The 9,883-nt window shown below is 36.1% G+C and overlaps 1 non-coding gene across 1 annotated transcript; it reads left to right on the forward strand.

Moving 5' to 3' along the window:
• Window positions 1-8,903: 8,903 nt before the first annotated feature.
• On the forward strand, window positions 8,904-8,983 carry TRNAL-UAG (transfer RNA leucine (anticodon UAG)). The gene has a single exon. It is a non-coding gene; the product is annotated as a tRNA-Leu (tRNA).
• Window positions 8,984-9,883: the final 900 nt, after the last annotated feature.

The following is a 9,883-nucleotide window of genomic DNA, read 5'->3' on the forward strand; positions in this document are numbered from 1 at the left end:
ACGATTATAATTATTATATTATGATGAGACGGTTCAGGTGAGATCTATCATGGACATAACGTTCAATTCCCTTGTGGAATCTAGTCGGTTTGGGGAACATCTTTGCTCCTCTCTTATAGAGAGCATATACATCCCTCATTGTTATATTTATGACTATCTCTCAAGCTTTGGTTTAGGTTCCTCAATAGAAAAAAAATAAAATAGAGCATCTAGAACCCAAGCGGGGAGCATGTGTGGGCAGTATGTAGAAAAGTACAATGCATCCAAATCCACCAAAAAATGAAATTAGAGCCAAAGCCAAGACATGATGTTTTATGCCACTAGACACGAACTCATATTTGCATGTGTGCATTTCTCAACCCTAATCGAGACTTCATGCATTATGCTCATGCATTGGGGGATACCCCTATTCCATCACGAGGGTTCGGACACATACACCACTAGACAGATGAAGTATTATTATGTTTTAGATAATGTTGCCATTACGGTTACTAATTCTAATGGGTGTCCAGCATAAGGAGCTACCAGAGTAGGCTTGTCCGACAAGAAAAGGGGTTCAGCGGTGTACGAACTATCTAATGAGCTTGTACTTGCACGTATGGGCTGTATGTAGAGTATATGACACACATCTAAGCTGCCCATTAATATAGTATCGTGGGAAAAAAGACTGATATGATAGGTCCCGTCATTGCATTCGCATGTTTATTGCATTTAATCCCAATAGTGGGGTCATTTCCTGAGTATTTCTCAAAATACTCAAGCCACGTGTTACCTCTATTTCAAGTTAAGGCAAGACATTTCTGTACGGCTGACGACGACATTGTAATTCGAGACCATGGCACATGCATAGGGTAGTTGTATTATTTTCTTAGACTTAGGCTAGAATAGGATGCTTTTAATTTAAACGTTTATTTATTTTATTTATTCTTTTGTTGTGTCGTTTTTAAAAGTGTTTTCAAAATACGTAAGAACATGGTTGTATCTTAAAATGAAGATGTCGTCTTATGAAAGTTTAAATAAAATATTTCCGCATTCAATGTTAATGATATTTATACAGTGACTACCTTAAATAAATTCATTGGTTGATTTGTACATTATTTATTATTATTTTTTTTTAATCTTCCCATTTTAGTTATCTTACCATATTTTGGTTTCATATTACCTAATTTGGAAAGGAGTAAATATTCTCAATTATATAAGAGTTTGGGTAGAATTATCAGCCCCCAAAAAGCTCTAAAATCCCTTAGTCATGGACAAGAACATTTCTATAAGTTCGCTTTCCTAGGTGCAATCATCTTGTTCTTCACCTTCTTCGATACAGGTATCTTGTAGTTATTAAAAAATTTACAAGTGTTTGAGGGTTGAGTCGGGTCAGGTCAGATTATGAGATTTTCTAGACCGAACCCAATTATTTGCATTATAAATTTTTCAGCATAAACAACCCTTGTTATATAATGAATCCAACTCAACCCAACTCAGACCATAAATTTTTTGGGATAGATAGTTGGTTAAGGTAGTTCGAGTTATTTATTCAATTTTTTTTATTTTGATAAAAATAAAAATTAGTTTGTAAAATATATGTTTATTTATTTTCATATGTTTGGTTACCATTTGCAATTCAATTTTGTGAGCAAACATGTATATCTTAAAATTAAACGTAAGTTGATTGTACAAAGATTCAAACTAATAAGTTTTAGGGTTACCAAAGAACGAACCAGTAGAACTCAATTCAACATATGTTTTGAAAAATTACTTTTACCAGATCTGGTAGAAAATAAATAATTATGAAATAAAATAAATACGTATATACAAACACTTTTATCAGATCTGGTAGAAAATAAATAATTATGAAATAAAATAAATACGTATATATAATTTTATTGTACACAAAAATGTATATTTTAAAATTAACAATAAATTTAGATTGTTTTGGTTCAATCTAGTTTTGGGAACCCATAAACAACCTCACTCATAAAAGTTTTCAGTTATTTGAATCTAGTCCAAATAAGTTCATAACTGAACTCGAACCAGATTGGTTCGGTCAATCCATCTAGTTTTTGGAGAACCCTTAAACCAACTCAATCATAAAAGTTTTCAGTTATTTGAATTCAGTCCAAATAAGTTCATAACCTAACTTGAACCGCACAGGTTGGGTTGAGTTGATCGAATTTTTTGAGTCATTAGATTGATTTTGATATTAATTTGAGTATTACTTTGTTTGATGAACAGTGACAAGCAAACCATTGGGAATACAAGGAAGTCATATTCATATTACGTGCAACACTGTCCTAGATTGCTTTAATCCTAAGGTTTGTGAGTGCAAATTTGGGCTGTGTTTTTGCATACCTAAGAGCCCGTCGCCACACTTCAGCTTCCACCATGACAACATCAGTGATACCCCTCAAAACTAAGAAGTGGCTCTCAACAACTATTCAATAAATACCATTATTTTCATTGCAATATGCTTTACACAAATGAATAAGACTGTGATAAAACCATGTATTTCAATATTATATATTAGATTAAATTGAAAAATTACTTTTCATTTATGATTTATGAGTTCGAGTATGATTATTGTGGATGAGCGATTGAGATAGATGCGTGAATTGCGTCGTTTTATAGAACGTTTTATAGGGCCGTTATGTATCGTCGTCAGCCTCAAGGTTTTATGACGCATCTACTATGGAGAGTGTCTAGCCTTACTCCGACTAGTCTTTGCGTCGTCTGGTGACTGGCTTTCGTACCATTTGTAATGGCCCAAAGCAAACAAAGTTGGGCTTGGCTGTTACAAATGGTATCAGAGCCAAACACCGGGCGGTGTGTTAGCGAGGACGTTAGGCCCTCAAAGGGGTGGATTGTGAGATCCCACATTGGTTGGAGAGGGGAACGAAACATTCCTTACAAGGGTGTGGAAACCTCTTCCTAATAGACACATTTTAAAACCATGAGGCTGACGACGATACATATTAACCCAAAGCGGACAATATCTCTTAGTGGAGGGCTTGAGTAGTTATACTTTAGTTGTCATATATCCTACAGGAAAATGTCTTTGCTGCCGAAAATCCAAATCTTTCAACTAAAAACAATGAATAAGGATGTTAGGAGCATTCTTGATTAGCCACTTCATGCTCAGGTCCTTACTTTGTGTTAGTAGGACCAGTCAAAGCTCTATGCTCTCTCTTTTAGTGTGGGATTATGTGCGGGAGAGAAAGGAATCTATGGTGGCAGCGAACAACGAACCACAAGACTATAACTTAATTTTGACTTTTCACTCTATAAGATGAGCACAATTCATTAAACAAAAAATTACAATACTATGAAAGTTATTAAAAGATCAGAATCAGTTCAATCTCCTCGTCCCTCTCGCGTGCCACGACCTTGTCTATACCCGAAAACATAAAACAAATTGAAGTAGATGCATTTTAATACACAAAAATACTGGAGTCATCACATGGTTGATGTTTTCACCTTCCTCACCAGTCGGGTACTACGACCTTGTCTTAAATAAGCCTAAAACCAGAATATGATTTTAGGTCCTATTAGACATTGAAAGACTTACATGTGTGTATTTTTTTATCTTAACAATAGGGTCACTTATGGTGTTTTTTTAAATAGTCATTCTCTTCCTAACATTTTTTTCTTTTAAAAACATGATTCATAATTATTACTTTATATTAATTTAAATTTTATTGTCAAGTAAATATTTGAAATATTTCTATAAAGGCTCCAAGGTTTCATGAAAACATTTGAAAACTCTCCTAATATGTATATTGCATACCTTAAAATTAGAGACGTTACACATAATTTACATTTTCATCCATGAATTTTTACTATTAGGATGTTTTGGTTTGTAAAAGGTTAATATCTACAAATGTTTAAAAGAATTAAATAAATTTTTAAAAAAATTTATGAAGAAATTAACGATACTTTTTTATTTTTTGAGTTGTTCTGCTGGATCGATCGTTCAAGACCTTTGGTCTCTATCCGGACCCGATGAATAAAATGGGAACACTTCTTATGGACTCGTTGAGAATGATTCTGATCTAGTTCATGACCTATTAGAAGTAGAAGGCGCTCTGTTTGGATTCGGATCCTCACGGACAAAAAATGGACCAGCATTATAATTATTTTAAATTAATTAACCAAAAGATAATGCTAAAGACCAAACTGAGCATTACTGACAACTAGGAGTAAAATGTAAAATATTCGAACCAATAACCAAATGGAAACTAAACTTCGAAGTATAATAAAAATGTAACTGTGGGATCTCACATCAGTTGGAGAGGGGAACGAAACATTCCTTATAATGTCGTAGAAACTTCTCCCAAGCAGTCACGTTTAAAACCGTGAGGTTGAGAGCAATATGTAACGGCTCAAAACGGACAATATTTTTTAGCGGTGGGCTTGGACGGTTGTAACATATCAAAGAATACAATTTTTGTTAACAGTAATCTTGGACTATTGTAACAGATCAAAGCAGACAATATCTATTAGCGGTGGACTTGGGCTGTTGTAACCGGTCAAGCCGAAAAATATTTCTTAGGGGTGAGATTAAAATGATATATATATATTTTTTTAATTCAAAAAAATATATATATATGATTTTCTTTAATTTTAATAAAGAGAGTAGTGTCGAGCTTACCCATTTTGAAATCATTCTTAATAAGAAAATTACTAAGTCTATCGTACCAAGCTCTTGGAGCTTGTTTTAAGCCCTAAAGAGCATTTTTCAACTTATAGACATGACGTGGAAAGTTAAAATTTTCAAATCCAGTAGGTTGTTTTACATAAACTTCCTCCATAATATAACCATTTAAGAATGCACTTTTCACATTCATTTGATATAATATAAAATTTTTGTAAGAAGCAAATTCATGTAAGATTCTAATACCTTATAATCTAGCAACGGGTGCAAAAGTTTCTTCATAGTCTATACCTTCCTCTTGACAATAACCTTGAGCTACAAGTCTAGCTTTAGGCATTGCTTGCCTTCAACAACCAAACATCACTTTTGTGGAATTCAATTTTGTTTGACCACACACGTTGCCTGTGCATGCATGTTCAATCGGGCGCAACACAACAACGTTGCTTCTCATGGTCATATCAGTTCCCAACAACACGATCCATGCATCATGATATTATGCATGACCATCTTAGTTTGCTCAAACCATATGTTGGGAACTCACCCATGTGTCGATCATCTCATTAGGACATTTTAAACATTCATCCATCTAGATTCTCTTGAGCATCAGACTCTCCCGTGTACATGCTAAACCATTTACGACATACTTTCTTGATAGCGGGTGCATGATCCAACCTTCGACATATGGGTTGGGGAGCAATATTGGCACACCTATGCCATCTCTTACTTTCTTGTTTCTTTCATCAACCATAGAAAATGTTATCTACTTTAAGATTAAGATCAATCATTAGCTTAGGCATAAATCCTAGCTTGGAAAAATATGAAAATAAGGGCCACATTTTATAGGACAGGGGTAATGTGCCATTGCAACCGTATCACAATCCTCACGCAAATCTTGTTAAATATGTCATAATCTAATAATCATGCCAAAAACTTGATGATGGAATATAAAATTTTCAAATGACTCACAGTGTCGAAGGAATCATCATTTTCAAATGACAATTGTGGTCGGTGGTGTTTGTTGTTACAAACCTTGAGGATGTGAATCTAAGAACGATCATTAAGGTCATATATTGTGTGTTCTTCTTCAATGATGGAAGGAGAAGACGCTAAACCGATTGAGGCGGACTCTTGAAGAATCTTTTAAAAATCACCTACCGAAGATGTCTGGGCTAAAACTGCTAGTAGCTTAGACATTGAGTTGAGAAATTCAGTGTTTTTCCTTGGTGGCAGATCTTGTAAATGACGATTTGTCGAAAGACATATCAAAACTATTTACTTTTCGTTAAAGGAATCGTCATATCCTTTCTGCCCTCATGTTTGATGTTCACATAGAGAACCTTAACATCTCATCAGAAGCATTCAAATGTCTCCCCCACAACTCTTAGATCTTCTCCAAAAAGATTTACTATGCTCATAGAGGTAAATCTGGAGAAATCGTCAACCTGTTTCCAAAACCCTTTCATGGGATCAGATTACTAAGAATTCTACCTGGATCCTTAAATATGTGAGCCTTCCAATCGGGAAAGACCCACAGTTTGCTCAAGTCATCGAACATGATGATGGAAAGCGTAAAAGTAAAATTCAATGAAAATTAAATTTTCTTTCCAAAGGTAAAGATTCTTAAGCTCGAGATCTAGTACCTCATGAATCTCGAGATCTCCATAAAAAATCAACATGTCAAAGTCTATGCAAATAGAGTCGGTTGATTACAACAAAGAAGTAGTTTTAGTCGATTATGAGGGCAATCCCAGATCTCCAACTCAAACCGAATTGGATACTACATCATCGATATTATCACAAATGAATTGTCCACTGATAAAGAATTCCTTAAAAATGCATTACAACCTCGAAGGATATCCTAAATATCCAACATCAAAATAACTTCTCAAACAAGATTCTCTCAACCATTGCAAGACAAGTTAAGAAGATTGAAGAAAAAATCAAGGAAAAACGACAACAAAAGAAATAAAAAAAACTATTGCAAATATTAATGGCGTGAGATTCGTAAAAGTTGAGGAAAGTTCTTTTATTCATACCAGCTATTTTAGCAAAGTAATTAGTCTCGGCTCAACAGAAGAGGCACTTGCTCTAATTGAAGAAAAGCTAAACAATCTTTCAATTTTGATAGAACCTTAAGTAATTAAACTTTTAGTGTCATAATGAACCATATGAGAATGACCTCAAAAATTTTAAAAATGATTTCTCCAAAGAAGAAAAGATGCCCAAAAAAACTAGACCTCATCAACAAACTTGTTAAATTAGAGGACAAAGTCCAAAAAACTAGATGAAGAAAAATTGGTATCCTAAGCCCTCTTTCCCCAATGTTCGGTTCGAAGAAAAAACTCAAATGACTCAATCCACCTATGAAGGAACATGCATACATAAGTGAAAAATTGGTCTATCCGGTCATCTAGTCGTAAATGTAATCAACAAAATGTTGATGGGAGCTAGCGCCTATAGGCTTCGAGGTAAGTTTGACCACACTATTGCTCAAATTGTAAGTTTTGGTTTCACAGGAGTACTTAAGGATGGGTTGGAGAAGCATATCTCCGACAAAGAAAAGCAAAGGATACTCAACCATACTACTATAGAAAAAGAAGTACAAATATAAAAAGTGAAATTGGAATATCTCAAGTTATGGAGAATGATATAAGTGTTGAATAGCCATTAATACCCTTTTATATATTGTCTTAAAGTTTGTCATAGGCAAACTAGAAATCCATATTGAACGTTTGAGAAAATTCTTATGATTATAAGATGCGAAAAGTTAGCTACTTCTGATGGTACAAAGATATAATTGTAACTAAGGTTATGACAAGATATGATAGTACCCTTTAATTATGGATGATGCGCTTCATTGAAGGACTTTCAAAGTATATTTCTCGACGGATAACTACCGCTCTCAATGAAGAGTGTGTAAGATTCCTTGGAATGAATTCACTTATGGTGATTTAGGTTATGTAATAGCCAAGTCGACCGCCAGCAAATATTGTCTACTTTGGCCCGTTACGTATCGTCGTGAGTCTCACGGTTTTAAAAGCATCTGTTAGGGATCAAAATGATATTAATTAATAAATCAGAGTGCCGCAGCGGAAGCGTGGTGGGTCCATAACCCACAGGTCCCAGTATCGAAACCTGGCTCTAATACCAACAATAAATAACATTCCCATCAACTACAAGGTCGGTATAATTTTTGGTTTCACAGGAATACGTCGTCTTCAACCTCCATCACCTTCAACCTCATCTATTAGGGATCAATGATATTAATTAACTCTTTTTCAGAACTTCACCAAACTCTTTTAAATACTCTATGGGTGCTGTCCAACTCATGGTCTTAAAATGCGTCTACAATGTTGAGAGTTTCGCCCTACTTTGACCAGTGCATCGTGTAACGGTTATACTTCTTCAAATGTGCGGCCTCTAATCTTGACACGCTCACCAAAAACCTTATGGGGTACTTAATCTACATTCATATTTTTTACCTGGCTTTGTGGCTTTGTTTTACCTTAGGCAAGGTTTACCTTCGACATTCAAACATCACTTATGTGGAATCAAAACTTGTTTCACCATACACGCTGCCTATGCATGCATGTTCAATTGTGTACGACACAACAACGTTGCATCTCATCGTCATCTCGGTTCCTCACAACACGTCCCATGCATCGTGATGCAATCTCAAGTCTCGAGATAGCTTGACCATCTTGGTTGTGTAGACACATCCCTCGGGACAGTTTGGCCAAGTGGTCTAAGGTGCCAGATTTAGGCTTTGGTTTGAAGGGGCGTGGTCCCACAGCTGTCATTTATTTTCATTTTTTGTAAACCTTCAAGCCCGCTGCTAGCACATATTATAAAAACCTCATGATTTTAAAACGCGTCTACTATAGAGAGAGTCTAGCCCTACTCCGACCAGTGCATCGTGTAACGGTCATACTTCTTCAAATGTGCGGCTTCGTGATCTTGACACGCTCGCCAAAAACCTTATGGGGTACACAATCTCCATTCACATTTTTCACCTCGGCTTTGTGGCTTTGTTATACCATAGGCAAGGTTTGCCTTCAACGTTGAAACATCACTTATGTGGAATCAAAACTTGTTTGACCACACACGCCGCCTATGCGTGCATGTTCTATCATGTGCGACACAACAATGTTGCATCTCATCGTTATCTCGGTTCCCAACAACACGATCCATGTATCGTGATGCAATCTCATGTCTTGAGATACTCGATCATCTTGGTTTTTCTAGACACATTCGTTGGGACAGTTTGGCCGAGTGGTCTAAGGCGCCAGATTTAGGCTCTGGTCCGAAAGGGCGTGGGTTTAAATCCCACAGTTGTCATAATCATACTTTTTCAATCTCATCGTCCGACCCATGCATCGTATTGCGATCACATGTCTAGAGATAGCTTGACTTTATGGCTTTGTTATACCTTAGGCACAGTTTTCTTCCGCATTCAAACATCCATAATGTGGAATTAAAACTTGTTTGACCACACACGCCGTCTATGCGTGCATGTTCAATCATGTGCGACACAACATTGTTGCATCTCATCGTCATCTCGGTTTCCAACAACACAACTCATGCATCGTATTGTAATCTCATGTCTCGAGATAGCTCGACCATCTTGATTTGTCCAAACATATTCGTCGGGATAGTTTGGCCGAGTTGTCTAAGGTGCTAGACTTTGACTCTGGTTCAAAAGGGCATGGATTCAAATCCCACAGCTGTCATTTATTTTAATTTTTTGTAAAGCCTCGTGCCCGCTGCTAACACATATTGTTTGTTTTGACTTTTTATTTATCGTTGTTAACATCGTGGTTTTAAAACGCGTCTAATATGGAGAGAGTCTAGCCCAACTCCGACCAGTGCATCGTGTCAAAGTCATACTTTTTCAAATGTGCGGCTTTGTGATCTTGACACGATCATGACAAACCTTAAGGAGTACTTAATTCCCTTTCATATTTTTCATCTAGCTTTGTGGCTTTGTGGCTTTGTTGGACCTTAGGCAGGGTTTCAAACATGAATAATGTGGAATTAAAACTTATTTGACCGCACACGCCGCCTATGCGTGCATGTTCAATCATTTGTAACACAACAACATTGCATCTCATGGTCATCTCGGTTCCCAACAACACGACCCATGCATCGTGATGAAATCTCATGTCTTGAGATAGCTCGACTATCTTAGTAGTCCAAACACAATTTTTGGGATAGTTTGCCTTAGTGGTCCAAGGTGTT

The sequence above is a fragment of the Cucurbita pepo genome, chromosome 15 (genome assembly GCF_057944985.1).
Source record: "Cucurbita pepo subsp. pepo isolate OVF chromosome 15, ASM5794498v1, whole genome shotgun sequence".
Classification (NCBI taxonomy): Eukaryota; Viridiplantae; Streptophyta; class Magnoliopsida; order Cucurbitales; family Cucurbitaceae; genus Cucurbita; species Cucurbita pepo.